The sequence below is a fragment of the Thermobia domestica genome, chromosome 6, assembly GCF_964235325.1.
Source record: "Thermobia domestica chromosome 6, izTheDome1.hap1.1, whole genome shotgun sequence".
NCBI lineage: Eukaryota > Metazoa > Arthropoda > Insecta > Zygentoma > Lepismatidae > Thermobia > Thermobia domestica.
This window is the reverse complement of record NC_137459.1, coordinates 266,421,459-266,439,696: the sequence shown is the minus strand read 5'-3', so window position 1 is coordinate 266,439,696 and position 18,238 is coordinate 266,421,459. Positions and strand designations below refer to the sequence as shown.

Genomic DNA, 18,238 nt, shown 5'->3' with positions numbered 1-18,238 from the left:
CGTCCCTTTCAGCAGCGAGGCTATATGAGACGTGGACCTACTGATTAACGTGGAATCCGAACCACATGAGCTCCCGCCGGGAATCGAACCCGCGTCTCCCACGCCAAAGGCGCATACGCTAACCGCTCAGCCACGAGGGAGCTCAAACTGGTAAATCGAGTGGTCGGAGCACGTAATACCTACAAGGTATTACAATTGAACACAATGTGATCCAGAACAGTTATGTATGAGGTCCACAAACTTGCGGAAGACATGTTGCTAGACATCGTCGCTCTGCAAGAACCCTATTCAGTGAATGGGAAATTGTCGGCCTTGCCTCTCACGGCACAGGTAGCGATAAAAGGACAGCAGCCAAAAGCTGCACTTGTACTGCTGAACCGGAGTCTTCGGATGACGGTGGTCTCACAATTGTCGGATGAGCACACTATCTGCGCAGAAGTGCAGAGCCCGCAAGGGACGATTATTCTAGTGTGCATGTACTTTCAGTTTAGCCATCCCATCGAACCGTTCCTAGACAGGGTGCGGGAAATACTAGCTGTATTTCCCAGGAGGCACGTAGTCATCATGTCTGATGCCAATGCCAAGTCTCCCCTCTGGCACTCTCGAGTGATGGACAACAGGGGGAATTGGTAGAAGAGCTCATCCATGAGTTTCGGCTGACTGTGGCAAAGAGGCCTAGTCATGTTCCCACCTACTCAAATAGAGTGGGAGCTACTGGGAACATTGACATTACCCTAGTCAACGAACCGGCTATCGGCGTGGTACAGGACTTGAAGGTGCATGACGCTATCACGCATAGCGACCACAATGTGGTTACTTTCGCAATGTGGTGTTAAGGTTAGGGGACAAATCTTAACAGTGCACTTGTGCACGAGGACATAAGTCCAAAGCACGCGCAACTACGGGCGGGGTGCATTACATTCTTGCGGAACCCGTCCATTAAATAGACCGAACGGTCGCGGGCATACTTCCCATGCATGCAATTAAGCGTGGCGTAGTAGACCACTAGCTCACAATGTTCACTAACTAATAGGGAACGTGAGCTGGGTTTAGACCGTCGTGAGACAGGTTAGTTTTACCCTACTGATGCGCAATCGTTGCCATAGTAATCCTGCTCAGTACGAGAGGATCCGCAGGTTCGGACAATTGGTTCATACACTCGGTCGAGCGGCCGGTGGTGTGACGCTACCATCCGCTGGATTATACCTGAACGCCTCTAAGGTAGAATCTGATCTAGGCAAAGCAACGGTATCTGGCGTCCCTCATTTGAAAGTGTATTTACTACGCGAAGCGTAGGGGTAGGCTCGTCCTACTTTACATGACCCATGGTTTGCGGCAGATGTATTGTAAGGACGATATTGATCCTTAGAATCTGTGTAGTGAGTTACACCAAGGAGATGTTCAAGGTTGGGACGTGGAATGCTCTGTAAACGACTTAGATACCTGGCGAAGTATTGTGAACTTATTTTTTTCGCTCATAATTGCCGAATTTTTGCTCATAATTAACGACTTTTACTTTACTTTTTTCGCACTAGATCACACTTGCCCATCTTTACTTGACTTTTTTCTCTATATATAAAAGGGTTAGTAAGGGGGACCATGTCCCCCTCTCCGGCCGCTTTTTAGTGCCGTTCGTTTGATCATTACTCTCACGCGCACGTGTCTGACTCGTGTCTGATCCGCGCGTGTTTTGCGGGTAAGCGGTCTTACAGGAGATGGAAGAACCTCGCAGCAAGTGTGGGCGAGATCTTTAAAAGGAACCTACGTTAGACAGGGGCGACCTCGTCCGTCAATTCCCTACCCCAGTCCGTACTGCCTGCATGACACCAGATACCACAGTTGGCATACTATCACCGACAAGTACACCTGGCATTCAGGCTGTGCACTTTTCCCTCCATATAATGTGACCGTTCCCAGAAATAGTACATTTGTCTCATGATAAGCGGGGTCCCCTTTATTTGACGGCAACAAAGTCATCCATCACCGACATGGTTTACCTTCTCGCTCCCGTTAAACTTAAGCGTGCACGCACTGGTTTAATTGACGGTAACTGCGCCCTCCATCACCGCCACAATTTACCGTATGCTTTCTTTTCTTGAATTTCATTATTTTACAGTTATGTGCTGATTTCTTAATTTGGTTGTTTTCGCTCACAGTTGTGTACTTTCCAGATGAGGTATATATATATCCTCTTGGGAGTACAACAAGTGTCTTATCACACTTTTATGTTCTTTTTATTTATTTAATTCTCCCATTTGGAATATTCCATATGCTCATAATTGCTGTTTTTTTTTCATTTGCTCATAATTGCCGACTCTACGTTTTCGCACTCGCTCACACTTGCCGATCTTTACTTCTTTTCACATACATGAAAGTGTTAGCAAGTGGAACATGGGTCTCACGATAGACAGGGGTTTCTCTATAAGACGGCAACTAAGCCATCCGTCACCGATATGGTTTACCTTCTCGCTCCCGTTAAATTTAAGCGTGGACGGACTTCTTTACATGACGGTAACTGCGCCCTCCATCACCGCCACAATTTACCGTATGCTTTATTTTGTTGAACTTCATTAGGTTACACTTATGTGGTGATTTCGTTTCAAATTTGGTTGTTTTAGATCACAGTTGTGTGCTTTCTATCGACTCAAATTTCCAGACGATGTGTGTATCTTCTCGTGAGAGTACAACAAAGGTCTTATCACAACGTTTTATTTTTAATTTTTACCACATATTTTTAAGTATGATAATGGTTTATTTATTTATTTTTTTTGAACTTCGCAACCCTGTATTTCAATTTGCAATTTTTACCTACCTCGTCATTCATTTGCTGTGTTCTTCCCTTAGAAGTATTTAATTTTTATTAAATTATTTATTTATTTAATCTCGTTGAGAAAAATTCGTGCTCACAGAAAGAAATTATTCTTTCACTACCAAGATGGCACACGCCAACACCGCGTTTTATCGGATTTCTGCCGTTCCTTCCCATATACTTTCCTGTTGCTATAGTGTGCACGAAGTCCCTTGAAATTTTAACCTATCTGCCACGATTATGCACCGGACCAAAGAGATGCAATAAACCTATATTTTCTTTCGGGGGGGGGGTTGGGTTTGTGACAAAACCATGGATGAATTTTATATATATTCTGTGTCACTGCGGTTAATTATATATTCTTTACATATTTCTTTACATAGTGCTTTGCCATGGTTTGGGATGAAATTTCACTTTTGTAGTTAGGACAGTTTTGTTAAAAACGTGATTTGCAATAACAACAATTTCAAACGATAGCGAAAAGTAAAAATATTGGAATTTGCATTATTTCTGTATCAGCCACCTCTTGGCTAAGACGTTAACATATGCGCTTCTGGCGTTAGGGATCCAAGTTTTCTTCCGGCAAACAGCCTGGGTGGTTCGCCTCCCGTATTAAGCCAAATTTCAACTTTCTTGCACATATTTATTACTATTATTATTATTATTATTATTATTAAAAATGAAATGAAATGAAATCTTCAAGATTTACGTCCCACAGTTATGTTGGGGTCAATGTACACCTCATGTAGAAATTGCACTATTCTGGTTTGAATAGTTTCGTTAAAATAGTGGGAGAACGTAATTTAGAAAAAAACATGACCACAAGTGTGAGCAAAATGTAAAAGTTTTCCAATTTACTTTCTTACTCTGTTATTGCTCACCCATTGGCACAGAATAGTATCTGGTTAAGTGACATTTATGTTGCTTTACTTCTTACCGCATTTTTTAAAACTTATAAATTGTGACGGCAAGTGTGAGCATTTTGACGGCAACTTTGAGCATTTTAACGGCAACTGTAAGCATGTTGACGGCAACTATGAGCCTTATCTGCACAAATGTGAGAGTACTAATATTATACATATTCCAATGCACAGTGTTTAGGGACAGGTAGGCTGGTAATGTCAGCTGGAATGGATATTAGTGATTTCTTTTCATTATTTTTATGTTTATCCCCCCCCCCTCACACACACTGCTCTAACGATTATCTTACTTTTACGGTGCACTGTTCATTGATTGAAGCTGGAATGGATATTAGTGATTTCTTTTCATTATTTTTATGTTTATCCCCCCCCCCCCCCTCACACACACTGCTCTAACGATTATCTTACTTTTACGGTGCATGCCCACACATCTTTATTTCCAATAAACCTCGTTTTAGCCGGAAAATTTTCAACCCTCCGCTAAATTTTAAACTGTAATAACTTTTTTATTATTATTATTATTATTAATTTTATTATGATTATTATTAATTTTGTAAATGTGAATATAAAAATTCCTAATAACCTACTCCAATATACTGTGTTTGCATACATACGGTGTAGAAATATTACTATTCTAGTTTTATTCGTTTTTCTATCCGTAGTGGAAAAAAAATGATTTCAATTTCTTATCTATCCTTGCAGGTAGCGTTCAAAGCCCTTGACGGTGCAGAAGGTTGAAACTTTTACTGCAAGCACAGACCACACTGGCCAATTTGAAGTATATTTTCCTTCATAAAATTGGAGTTACTACAATTCTTTATATCAACTCCCATGGACAGTATTTTCATACACTTTCTGTGCAAATTGCACTATTCTGGTTTGAATAACTTCCCAAAAATAGTGTAGAAACGTAATTTGAAACAAGCTTGACCACAAGGGTGAGCGAAATGTAATAGTATTCCAATTTACATTCTCACTCTCTTATAGTTCACCGATTGACGCAGAATAGTATATAGTTAAATAAATTTTATATTGTTTTCCTTTTTATCAATATTTTTCCTCGTCTCACCTTCCACCACAGTATCCACACATCTTTGCGGCAATCGAAACCTGTCTTCGCCGACAAAATTTTAACCCTCCGGTAAAAGAGAAACTGAATTTTCTCTGTTAGTAATTTGTATATACAAACTGTTTGTACGTTGTCGCATATACTGTGTTTAAGTACGTCTTGTGTAGAACTTTCAATATTCTAGCTTCTACGGTCTCTTTACAATTGAGAAAGAACATGATTTTGTGTTCTCCTCTACACCTACCGGCTGCGTTCGCAGTTTTCGACGGTCAGTGTGGCCTCTGTTTGCCGTCAAATGTTCAACCTTCTGTAACATTTTAAAGTTTTATATATATATATGGCGATACAACAATTCTTTTTACGATCTTCCCTGTAAAGTATGTAGGTTCACGTCTTGCAGAAATTGCATTAATCTGGTACGAATAGTTTTCTTGAGATAGTGCAAAAACTTAATTTGGAATAAAAATGACCACAAGTGTGAGCAAAATGTAAAATTCTTCTTACTTACTTTCTTAATCTATTATAGCTCGCGCATTGAAACAGAAAACTATATGGTGAAATAAAATTTATGTTGTTTTTATTTATATCACTATTTTTCGCGTACAAAATTTGCGGTGCTGCTCACAAAATACCTACGTTTGAAAAGATATATCATGTCTCAATTGTATCTGTGAATTAACAACGATATGTTATTCGGTTCATCGACATTCACATTCCAACATATCTGTTATCAGTCACTTAGCTCATCCCTTAAGTACACGCATAAAATAGGCTTCCGCTGACAGCGTTCAATTTCAACTTTAGGCTGGATTTTGAGCTCTCATGGCGATAAGCGGTTAAAATTTTCCATGGGAGATACGTGTTCAACTTTGGGCATATTGACGGCAACCATGAACCATTATGTTGGCACCTATGAGACTTTAGTCCTCAATTATGAACGAAAAGTCGGCAACTGTGAGCCCTGTGTCGGCAATTATGAACAAAAAGTTGGCAGCTTTAAGCATCATGAAAGCGAGTGTGAGCACTTTGAAAGCACCAGTGAACATTCTGAAGCCAACTGTGAGTATTTTCAAGATAAACATGAAAAATTATGTATTCAATTGTTAGCTCTATATCCGCAATTATGAACGAAAAGTCGACAACTATGAGCGTTTTGATGGCAACTGTGAGCCTTGGGTCGGCAATTATGAACAAAAAGTCGGCAACTATAAGCATCATGAAAGCGAGTGTAAGCACTTTGAAAGCACCAGTGAACATTCTGAAGCCAACTGCGAGTATTTTGAAGATAAGCATGAAAAATTCTGTTTTTAACTATGAACCCTATATCCGCAATTATGAACGAAAAGTCGGCAACTATGATCGTTTTGACGGCAAGTGTGAGGATTTTGACGGCTAGTGTGATCCTTCTCATGGTAACTGTGAGCTCTATGTCCGCAATTATGAACGAATTGTGGGCAACTAAGAGCATTTTCACGGCTTGTGTGAGGATCCTCATGGCAACTTTGAGCATTTTGATCCGATGATTCCTTCCACCTACTTCGATAAAAAAAAATGTTTCCTTACATTCTCGGTAGAGATTTCTTTTCTCTAGTTTCTCTAGTTTTCTTTCTGTAGAGAAGAAAAAGAAGAAAAAGAAAAAAAATGGAAAGAAAGAAAAAAAATGAAAGAAAAGAAAAAAAGATATCAAATTATGTACTCTCACGGGCGGTGTTGACGTTAAGCGTGGGCTCTGTTTGCCGTCAAATTTTCAAATTTCTACAACAATTTAGAGTATCTATTCTTTTAGAAAAGTGCAGATACAATAATTCCTTACACGTACTCGAACGCACAATATCCAGGTACACTTCTTGTAGAAATTGCACTTTCAGTTTTGAATAGTTTCCTTATAGTAGTGCAAAAGCTTAGTTTCGAATAAAAATGACATCAAGTGTGAGCGAAATATAAATTTGCTCTAATTTACTTTCATGCTCTATTATTGTTCACCCATTGAAAGAGTAAAGTATATGATTAAATAAAATTTATGTTTTCTTTTTCGCTTATCACTATTTTTCTTCTTTCCACTTTTCCGCACAATGTCAACACATCTTCGTGTACAGCTACACATCTCTTCGTCGAAAACTTTTCAAACCTTTGGTAAAAGACAAACTCAAGTTTCTTTTGGTTAGCTTGTGGCTTCGCCCACAAAGCCCCTCCTTTTGAAGGTATTTCGCCCTTGCACCTCTTATTCTCACAATTCTAAGGAATTTCAAGTTTACTTTACTATTTCAACTAATTAAAAGATACGATTTTGGATCCAAAGAAAACGCCTATTTAAATAACATGGGGATTTCTTCGCCCCCTTTAGACCCCTTGAAGATTAAAAATATTCACTTTTGGCAATTTTGCTGTAGCTTAGTCTCGAAAGCCTACAATCATGCTAAATTTCATCATTCCAATCCTGCCACAATTAACCGAACATTTTGGCGTGCAGAAGACGTCCCATATAAATGACATGAGAAAGACTTTTCAATTCCCCATAAAACCACTCTAAAGTTGAAAATTTTTACTTTGTACTGATTTACTTAGGTAACGCTAATGAAAACGTACAAGAATACCGAATTTCTCGTTTGTGTTCCAATTGCAAGTAACTAAACTTTGAGATTACAAGTCCAAACAAAATCCCATTTAAATAACAAGGAGAATTTCTTTATTTCCTCTTTAGACCTCTTAAAAGTTAAAAATATTCACTTTTGGCAATCTTCCTGTCGGTTAGTCCCCACAATCTACAATCATGTCGAAATTAGTCATTGTAGCCCTACAAGAAGTGCCCAATAATTTTGGGACGTCAAAGGTGTTTCATAGAAATAACATGGGAATTTTTTTTGAGTTCCGCATAAAACCACTCTAAACTTGGAAATATATTTATATATATTTACTTATCCAACAAAGTAAGAGTTACGAAAACGTACAAGCATACTTAATTTCAAAGTTTTATTAAAAGTACTTAAAATTTCAGATTATAGGTCCGCAAATCCGTCCATTTAAATAACATGGGAAATATCTTCATCGCCCCTTTTGACCAACTAAACATTCAAAATATTCACTTTTGGAAATTTTCCTGTTACTTACTCCCGAAAGGCTACAGTTTCGTCAAATATGGCCATTATAACTCTACACGAAGTGCCCCATAATTTGCGGGTGTGAAAGGCGTCGTATACGTAAAGCCTACGTTGCTTTTTTTTCTTACCACTTTTAGTAATTTTATAAATTTTGAGGACATGTATAAGAATTTTGACGGCAAGTGTGAGCAGTTTCACGGCCAGTGTTACAAGGATAAAATACAATTCGCTGTAGCCTTGGTTCCTGATTTTCTTATAATACATACTAGCCACATTAAAATATCAATGTTTCCATTACGTGGTTTCTCTCCATTTTTTATTTATATATATATAAATTATTTATCTGGTTGCCTGCCAACTAGATATTGAAACCTCATTATTTTGACATATGAATATATTTTTTGTATATTTGATAATTGTATATTTTTAACTAACTTCTTCTTCGAAATTAACCTATGTTAGTACATATAAAGAAATACTCATTGCCCAAAACATATAAAAATATACAACGTACCGGTGTAGCGCGAACCATCCGACGGCAGCTGTGAGCCCCATGTCCGCATTTATGAACGAAAAATGGGCAACTATGAGCATCGTGAACGCGAGTGTGAGCACTTTGAAAGCACGTGTGAACATTCTGAACCCAACTGCGAGTATTTTGAAGATAAACATGAGAAATTATATTTTCAACTATGAGCCCTGTGTCCGCAATTGTGAACAAAAAGTCGGTAACTATGAGCGTTTTGACGGCAACTGTGACGCCTTGGTCGGCAATTATGAACGAATGGTCGGCAACTATGAGCACTTTTTTTTCATAAATGTGAGCATTCCGACGGCTTGTGTGAATAATCTGACGGCAACTGTGAGCATTTTCACAGCAACCATGAACCATTTAACTTACACTATCAGCATTATGAATGAAAAGTCGGCAACTATGAGCATCGTGGAAGCGAATGTGAGCATTTTGAAACTACGTGTGAATATTCTGAAGGCAACTGTGAGTATTTTGATTATGAGTAGGAACCATTATATAGGCAATTATGAGCCCTTTGTCCGCAATTATGAACGAAAAGTCGGCAACTATGAGCGTTTTGAGGCAACTGTGAGGCCTTGGTCGGCAATTATGAACGAATAGTCGGCAACTGTGAGCACTTTTTTTAAATGTGAGAATTCTGACGGTTTGCTTAAGCAATGTGACGGAAACTGTGAGGCTTTTGACAGCAACCATGAACCATTTAACTTACAATATCACCAGTATGATTGATATGAATGATAAGTTGGCAACTATGAGCATTTTGATAGTACGTGTGATCATTGTGAAGCCAACAGAGAGTATTTTGAAGATAAACATGAAAAATTATGTTTTCAATTGTGAGCCCTATATCCGCAATTATGAACGAAAAGTCGGCAAATATGAGCGTTTTGACGACAACTGTGAGCCCTATGTCCGCAATTATGAACAAATAGTCGGCAACTATGAGCGCTTTGACGGCAAGTGTGAGCAATTTGACGTCTACTGTGAGGATTCTGACGGCAACTGTGAGCTATTTGAGTGGAACTATTAAGCATTGTGTGTGCAACTGTGAACGCTCTGAGGGATTTCCTGATCATTTTGACAGCATCTATGAACCACATTTCGGGAACAGTGGGCAATCTGACGGGAACTGTGAACATTGTTGTTGGCGACTTTTCACCCAGCATAACGTTAGAATATGACGGCAACCGTGGCTTCGTTTGCAGAAATTTTTGACATTCTTTGATTTTTCGTGACTGGTGTGCAATCGAGAGGAATCGCTACATTATAGGCATTAGGGTACAGAAGAAGCCCCGTTTACACTTTGTTAAGTCCTGGCTTGAAATCGCTCAATGAGGTTGCAATTAACATGAGTTTGATCTAATTCATGTTTTTGGATTGTTCTTTACATTAATTTTGAATCCTGAACGCGAAAAGCAGCCCTTTTCGCAGAGAACTTTTTACCCAGCATAACCTTTGAGTATGGCAGCAACTGTGGCTTCGTTTGCCGTCATTTTTGAGATTCCGTGATTTTCGTGGCTGGTGTCCGATCAAGAGGAATCTCTACACTATAGGAGGTAGGGTAGTGAGCAAGCCTTCTATATAAACATTTCCTTTAAATTGTTCACAGAGGTTGGAGAGACCGCTAATGGTATTCCGTTCTAAATGAGGCTAACTTTTTTCTCTCCGCGGCCTAGTCTGTCGAGAAATCTTGACTTCTGGCCATAGACAGAAAGCTAGTCTTCGCATGAGGCGGAAATGACTAAATTGGGAAGGGAAGCCACAGGCTGGTTGGTTTCTTTATGGGAGTCTAAACGCACTATCGCTGTTGATGTTGGTTAATTTTGAAGCCGGACTAATATCGACGGATGGTAGTGTAGGCTCAAAAGGAATTTTGTCAGCCGCAGGCTAGAACCCTGGGATGCTATTCACGGGCGTCGTAGCCGGTCAAGGTGTAGAAGAGGTTGCAAACCCTGTTGCTGCCTGGGAGGAATGCTTCATAGAAATGTGCGTCCATGGGCGGACCTATGAAAGGGCATGCAGTGCGGGTTTGCCAGCACGCCTAATGTTGTCCAAAGACTTCCTCGTATTTTGACAAAGAATGTCAGAAACCTTGCTCGGACGGCTTTTTCTAAGAAGGCACGTGGCGATGGGGAATGTGCGAGGTAGGCTCTCATACGGAAGTACCTGTCGTTTATGGGAAGGAGACAATCCTTCTTAACCCGAGGCCTAGCCTGTCGATCACGCCTTCGGGCAATTGACTTCTGGCCGATGCCGCTTTGTGCGGTTTCTGAATGCGAAGAATACTTGAACGGAAGCTACTGTCACACCCAGAGGACACGAGTAAGACTTATTTCACTGGAGCAGGAGCCTAAATGTTCCTTTGTGGGTAGCCATACGGCCAGTTCTAACGGGAGCCAGGCCCCACAAGAGAAGCTTATTCCGGTGGAGGAGGAGACTTTAAAATTTGTTGTGTCGGCTGAAAGACTATATTTGAACGGAAGCCACAATTATCCGTAGGACACGAGTAGACTTATTTCACTAGAGCAGGAGTCTAAATGTGCTTTTTTGTGGGCAACCTTATTGCGGGATACGGACAAAATCTCGCGGCCGAAACATCGCCCCCCAAAATCTCGGCGGCGAAAACCTCGCGGGCCAAAATCTCGCCGAGCCAAAACCTCGCGTGTCCAAAATCTCGCCGCCCAAAACCTCGCGTGGCCGAAACCTCGCTGCCCAAAACCTTGCGGGACAAACTCTCGGCGGGCCAAAACCTCGCGTGGCCAAAACCTCGCCACCCAAAATCTCGCCGTATCAAAACCTCGCCGCGAATGAAACTTTTCTTTAAAATTTACCCAATGTGTTTCTTAATATGCAATTCCACATTACAAATAATAATAATAATAATAAGATACAAAACATCGTGTGCGTGGGCTTTTTCGGGTTATTCCCGTTTCCTCCCACTTTCTTTATTCGATTATTTCCTTCATCCTCGTCATCTACGTCTCCTTTAACCTATAGGACATAATCAAGGGGCGTCGTAAAAACTCATATATTATTTCATACTTTCATAAATATTATTAGATTTTGGTTAAAATTTTAAATTTTTGGATGTTCCAAAGTTCACGAAACTAACCTCGTTAGTTGTTATTACTTTCCTTATGCAAACTTTCTTTCTCTATAACCAGTTTTAAATTATCCTGTTGCCCTACCTTCACATTGAAATCCTCTAATACAGAAATAGAATTTTCATATAGTATCGCGGGACTTGGTCAAATACCCGTGATACTTCTTCTGAAACACCGTCTTTTATACCGTCATCCTTATCATCTGTTGGAACATCTACATTTTGGTCACGCGAGATTTTGGGTATGGCGATATTTTGGGGCGCGAGGTTTTGGCCCGGCGAGATTTTGGCCCGCGAAATTTTGGGTGGCGAGGTTTTGGCCCGGCGAGATTTTGGCCCGCGACGTTTTGGGCGGCGAGGTTTTGGCCAGGCGGGATTTTGGCCTGGCGAGATTTTGTTCCGCTAGGTTTTGGGCGGCGAGGTTTTGGCCAGGCGAGGTTTCGGTCTGGCGAGATTTTGGGCCGCGAGGTTTTGGGAGGCGAGGTTTTGGGCCGCGAGGTTGTCGCCGCGAGGTTCTGGCCGCGAAGTTTTGTACCCAAACCCCTTACGGCCAGTTCTAACGGGAGCCAGGCCCCACAAGAGCAGGCTTATTCCGGTGGAGGAGGAGTCTTTAAAATTTGCTGTGTCGGGTGAACGGCTATATTTGAACGGAAGCCACAGTCATCCGTAGGACACGAGGAGACTTATTTCACTGGAGCAGGAGTCTAAATGTGCTTTTGTGGGCAACCTTACGGCCAGTCCTAACGGGAGCAAGGCTTTCAAAAGTAGGCTCTATTTCAATGGACCAGACGTCTTTAATATTGCTCTGTCGGGATTGTCAGTTCAAACGGGAGCAGTTTCTGCACGTTACAAACCGCTGACGAGATCTTTCTCGTGTCAATTTGATTCCCTAGCTTGGGCCGGCGCAAGGTCTGCTGGCGAACAAGGTAATTGGGCCTCTGGGTTTCATACACACGAGTAGTCTCAGATGCGTTTAGGGTGAACAGGAATAATCGATGCAATTCTCTAGCCTGGGCCGGCGCAAGGCTGGCTGGCGAACAAGGTAATTGGGCCTCTGAGTTTTGTACACACGAGTAGTCTTAGGATCCTTCGGGCTCAACAGGGATTGTTGGAGAAAGTCTCTAGCCTGGGCCGGAGCAAGGCTGGCTGGCGAACAAGGTAATTGGGCCTCTGAGTCTTTATTCCCAGTTTCCTTAGTTCCCGGGATAGGTTCACCTGTTAAATCGGAGGAGTCCGATTTATGTGTAAAGATAATGCCAGAGTGAAGGGAGCCAGATTTCACTTGAAGGAGCAAGAGCCAGTGTGGTTAAGAAGTGAGCCGTTTTGTACTCTTAAGGAGGGATGCAGATTGACTTTGAACGGACTGTCCTCGCTTAAGTGTTTGGGCCAGTTGACGGGAGCTTACTTGTCCTTCTTGAGAATGAGGCCAGATAGCATGTCCTTTCTAGCTTACAAAGGCTTATGCGGAGCATTGTTTTTCGTAAGTGACTTTTTATTCTCCATGTGGCTTTTAAGTACCGATTTTCCTTAAGTTAAGGACGGTATAGACTCATCGTCAGTTTGAGCGTGTACCACTTGTTGAACGGAAGCCACTGTCATCCAAGGACACTAGTAGACTTATATTTCACTGGAGCAGGAGTCTAATTGTGCTTTTGTGGGCAACCTTACGGCCAGTTCTAACGGGAGCCAGGGCCCACAAAAGTGGGCTTATTCCGGTGGAAAAGGAGTCTTTAAAATTTGCTGTGTCGGGTGAACGGCTATATTTGAACGGAAGCCACAGTCATCCGTAGGACACGAGGAGACTTATTTCACTGGAGCAGGAGTCTAAATGTGCTTTTGTGGGCAACCTTACGGCCAGTCCTAACGGGAGCAAGGCTCTCAAAAGTAGGCTTTATTTCAATGGACCAGACGTCTTTAATATTGCTCCGTCGGGATTGTCAGTTCAAACGGGAGCAGTTTCTGCACGCTACAAACCGCTGACGAGCTCTTTCTCGTGTCAATTTGATTCCCTAGCTTGGGCCGGCGCAAGGTCTGCTGGCGAACAAGGTAATTGGGCCTCTGGGTTTCATACACACGAGTAGTCTCAGATGCGTTTAGGGTGAACAGGAATAATCGATGCAATTCTCTAGCCTGGGCCGGCGCAAGGCTGGCTGGAAAACAAGGTGATTGGGCCTCTGAGTGTTGCATTTCGGAGTCTCCTTAATTCCGGGAGGAGCCACAAAGAAGAGTCCTGAGAGTTTCTCGTGTCCATGCAATTCTCTAGCCTGGGCCGGCGCAAGGCTGGCTGGCGAACAAGGTAATTGGGCCTCTGAGTTTTGTACACACGAGTAGTCTTAGGATCCTTCGGGCTCAACAGGGATTGTTGGAGAAAGTCTCTAGCCTGGGCCGGCGCAAGGCTGGCTGGCGAACAAGGTAATTGGGCCTCTGAGTCTTTATTCCCAGTTTCCTTAGTTTCGGGTTAGGTTCACCTGTTAAATCGGAGGAGTCCGATTTATGTTTAAAGATAATGCCAGAGTGAAGGGAGCCAGATTTCACTTGAAGGAGCAAGAGCCAGTGTGGTTAAGAAGTGAGCCATTTTGTACTCTTAAGGAGGGATGCAGATTGACTTTGAACGGGCTGTCCTCGCTTAAGAGTTTGGGCCAGTTGACGGGAGCTTACTTGTCCTTCTTGAGAATGAGGCCAGATAGCATGTCCTTTCTAGCTTACAAAGGCTTATGCGGAGCATTGTTTTTCGTAAGTGACTTTTTATTCTCCATGTGGCTTTTAAGTACCGATTTTCCTTAAGTTAAGGACGGTATAGACTCATCGTCCGTTTGAGCGTGTACCACTTGTTGAACGGAAGCCACTGTCATCCAAGGACACTAGTAGACTTATTTCGCTGGAGGAGGAGTCTAAATCTGCTTTTGTGGGTACCCTTACGGACAGTTCTAACTGGAGCCAGGCCCCACAAAGGTAGGCTTATTCTGGTGGAAGAGGAGTCTTTAAAATTGCTCTGTCGGATGTACCGGCAAAGTGTGGAAGGAAGCTGTTGTAACCCAAGGGCACAAGTAGGCTTGTTCCATTGGATTGGGAATCTAATATGCTCTTGGCGGCTGTCACACGGCCAGTATTAACGGGAGCTAGTCACCGCAAGAGTAGGCTTATTCCAACGGAACAGAAGTCTTAAATGCTTGGTCGGGTGTAGCTTTCCTATCCTTTGTTAGAACGCTGTGTTGGTTGTGTCCAACACTTACCGGCTTTTTAGTCGGTCAATTCCCTGGTTGATTCTGCCAGTAGTCATATGCTTGTCTCAAAGATTAAGCCATGCATGTCTCAGTGCAAGCCAAAACAAGGTGAAACCGCGAATGGCTCATTAAATCAGTTATGGTTCCTTAGATCGTACCTATCCTACTTGGATAACTGTGGTAATTCTATAGCTAATACATGCAACTAGAATCCCGCCCAGCAATGGAAGGGATGCTTTTATTAGATTAAAACCAATCGGTCGGTTCGTCCGTCCGAAACCTTGGTGACTCTGAATAACTTTGGGCTGATCGCACTGTCTCTGTACCGGCGACGCATCTTTGAAATGTCTGCCTTATCAACTGTCGATGGTAGGTTCTGCGCCTACCATGGTTGTTACGGGTAACGGGGAATCAGGGTTCGATTCCGGAGAGGGAGCTTGAGAAATGGCTACCACATCCAAGGAAGGCAGCAGGCGCGCAAATTACCCACCCCCGGCACGGGGAGGTAGTGACGAAAAATAACGATACGGGACTCATCCGAGGCCCCGTAATCGGAATGAATACACTTTAAATCCTTTAATGAGAATCTATCGGAGGGCAAGTCTGGTGCCAGCCGCCGCGGTAATTCCAGCTCCGATAGCGTATATTAAAGTTATTGCGGTTAAATGCTCGTAGTTGGATCTGGGTCTCGGACGATCGGTTCGCCGCCCGGCGTTTAACTGATCGTTCCGGACGTCCTGCCGATTTTTCCTTTCTCGGTGCTCTTCATGGAGTGTCTTGATTGGCCGGCACGTTTACTTTGAACAAATTAGAGTGCTCAAAGCAGGCCGGGTCGCCTGAATGTTCGGTGCATGGAATAATGGAATAGGACCTCGGTTCTATTTTGTTTGTTTTCGGAACTCGAGGTAATGATTAATAGGGATAGACGGGGGCATTAGTATTGCGACGTTAGAGGTGAAATTCTTGGATCAAGACTAACCGATGCGAAAGAATTTGCAAAGAATATTTTCATTAATCTAGAACGAAAGTTAGAGGTTCGAAGGCGATCAGATACCGCCCTAGTTCTAACCATAAACGATGCCAGCCAGCAATCCGCCGAAGTTCCTCCAATGACTCGGCGGGCGGCTTCCGGAAACCAAAGCTTTTGGGTTCCGGGGGAAGTATGGTTGCAAAGCTGAATCTTAAAAGCAATTAGCATTCCCCAATTGGGTAATGATTCATGGTTCAGCTAAGAAGTCCTCGAACCCTTAACCCCGTTTGCCTTTATTAATCATTATTAATACAATTATCACATATTCACATATACAATTTCCACAAATACAATCTGTAAACGTTACAAGTGGCTCCGGTGCTACCCTACGTCCCCGTCGTCGGAGCTGGGACCCACCTCAACGGGTGCTATAGGTAAAGTCCGAGTGCTCCCCTTGAGGTGGGATTAACAAAATGGGTAGCAACCCCCGATGGTGGGGTGCCTAACGTGCTCGCCAACAACGGGGGCCTTTTATCTACATAGCCAGGTGCACAGATTTATTCAGTTCTTCAGAAGTTGTAGCGCACCGCACATAGATCTAACATTATTATGCACTGCACCTTTATATTAAGTATCTTATTTTTTAGGCCACCTTTTGGTTCAATTCCTAAAACTTCCTTCGTTTTCTCACCTGCACCCTAGGTAGGATGCCTTTTCTTTTTTCAGGTTCCAGCCCAACCCGGGGAGATGTCCAGGAGAGGTTCGTCATACAGGTGTCGTGCCAGGCCGCAATGGCGAAGAAGAAGCCACCACCCAGTGATGACACTGGTGGGAACCTACAGGCACCCGTTTAGTCTACCATCCGACCGGTTGAGGGGGATGCGGGGAAACGTCCAAGGATTGTCGTCCCCGCCCGAGAATCCGCGGTCGTGAACCCGCACCTTCCTACCCGGTCCAAGGATGAAGAATCTTTTAGATAGGCTTGGGTGGGGCTAAGCCGAATGTCAGGGGTTGAGCGCCATGGGGAGCGTGACCTGACAGGATCACAAACCTTGTGGTGATAATTCGCGAATTCACGGAAGGGCACCACCAGGAGTGGGGCCTGCGGCTTAATTTGACTCAACACGGGAAACCTCAACAGGCCCGGACACTGGAAGGAATGACAGATTGAGAGCTCTTTCTTGATTCAGTGGGTGGTGGTGCATGGCCGTTCTTAGTTGGTGGAGCAATTTGTCTGGTTTATTCCGATAACGAACGAGACTCTAGCCTGCTAACTAGGCGTTGGAATATTTCCTTCCAACGTTCATGTCTTCTTAGAGAGACAGGCTGCCTCTAGCAGCACGAGATTGAGCAATAACAGGTCTGTGATGCCCTTAGATGTTCTGGGCCGCACGCGCGCTACTCTGAAGAAATCAACGTGTCTTCCCTGACCGAAAGGTCCGGGTAACCTGCTGAACCTCCTTCGTGCTAGGGATTGGGGCTTGCAATTATGCCCCATAAACGAGGAAGTCCCAGTAAGCGCAAGTCATAAGCTTGCGTTGATTACGTCCCTGCCCTTTGTACACACCGCCAGTCGCTACTACCGATTGAATGATTTAGTGAGGCCTTCGGACTGATACCCGGCACCTCTGTCTTGCGGTGGTACCGACGTGTCGGAAAGATGGGCAAACTTGATCATTTAGAGGAAGTAAAAGTCGTAACAAGGTTTCCGTATGTGAACCTGCGGAAGGATCATTATCAATTCATCACCACTGTGGAGGTTGATGTCAAAAGTTTCTTATTAGTGTGTCGTATCAGTTAGATTGACACCGTTGAACGTGAGCCACTGATCTTGACAGGCGAAAGAGAGAAAGGTGAGCCGTGTCTTCCTTATAGTTGGGAAGCGAGCAGCAAGAACGGGAGCCACTGTCATCGGCGAGGGTAGCGTAGGCTACCTGTTGACACAAGCCGTGTGTCTTCAAAGGATTGGAGTAGACTTATTTCGGTGGAAAAGAAGTCTTGAAAAGACTCAAAGAGAGTAAGACTTGTTCCATCGGAGCAGAAGTCTTAAATGCTCAGTCAGATGACATGATAAACCAGTTCCGACGTCCAAGGGCTCAAGTAAGCTTATTACGTTTGAAAATAAGTCTTGAAAAGACTCTCAGAGAGTAAGACTTATTCCATCGGAGCAGGAGCGTTTAAAATGCTTGTGTCGGATGTCGGGTGCTGGGGTAGAACGGAAGCTTGTCCTCCAAGGACTCGAGTAGGCTGTGACTGCTTTGTGGGAGAAGTCTTGAAAAGGCTCTCAGGAGCAAGGCTTACACATTAGTAGCAGAAGAAGCCTTTAATACGCTCGGGTCGGGCGACTAGAGCTAGAATTCGCTGCTTTGTAGGCCAGTATCCTTTTCTGTTCAAGATGGCCTTCAATGAAAAACTGGTAGCCATGATGTATGTAGACCGCACTTTCAGGTTGATCTTTTACTCCTTCGGGGGTTGGGACTCCTGAGAGAGGCAGCTGACTCTACATAGGC

At 43.2% G+C, this 18,238-nt stretch overlaps 1 pseudogene; it reads left to right on the top strand.

The window, feature by feature from the left end:
• Positions 1-14,787: 14,787 nt before the first annotated feature.
• LOC145688579 (small subunit ribosomal RNA) lies at positions 14,788-17,465 on the top strand (annotated as a pseudogene).
• Positions 17,466-18,238: the final 773 nt, after the last annotated feature.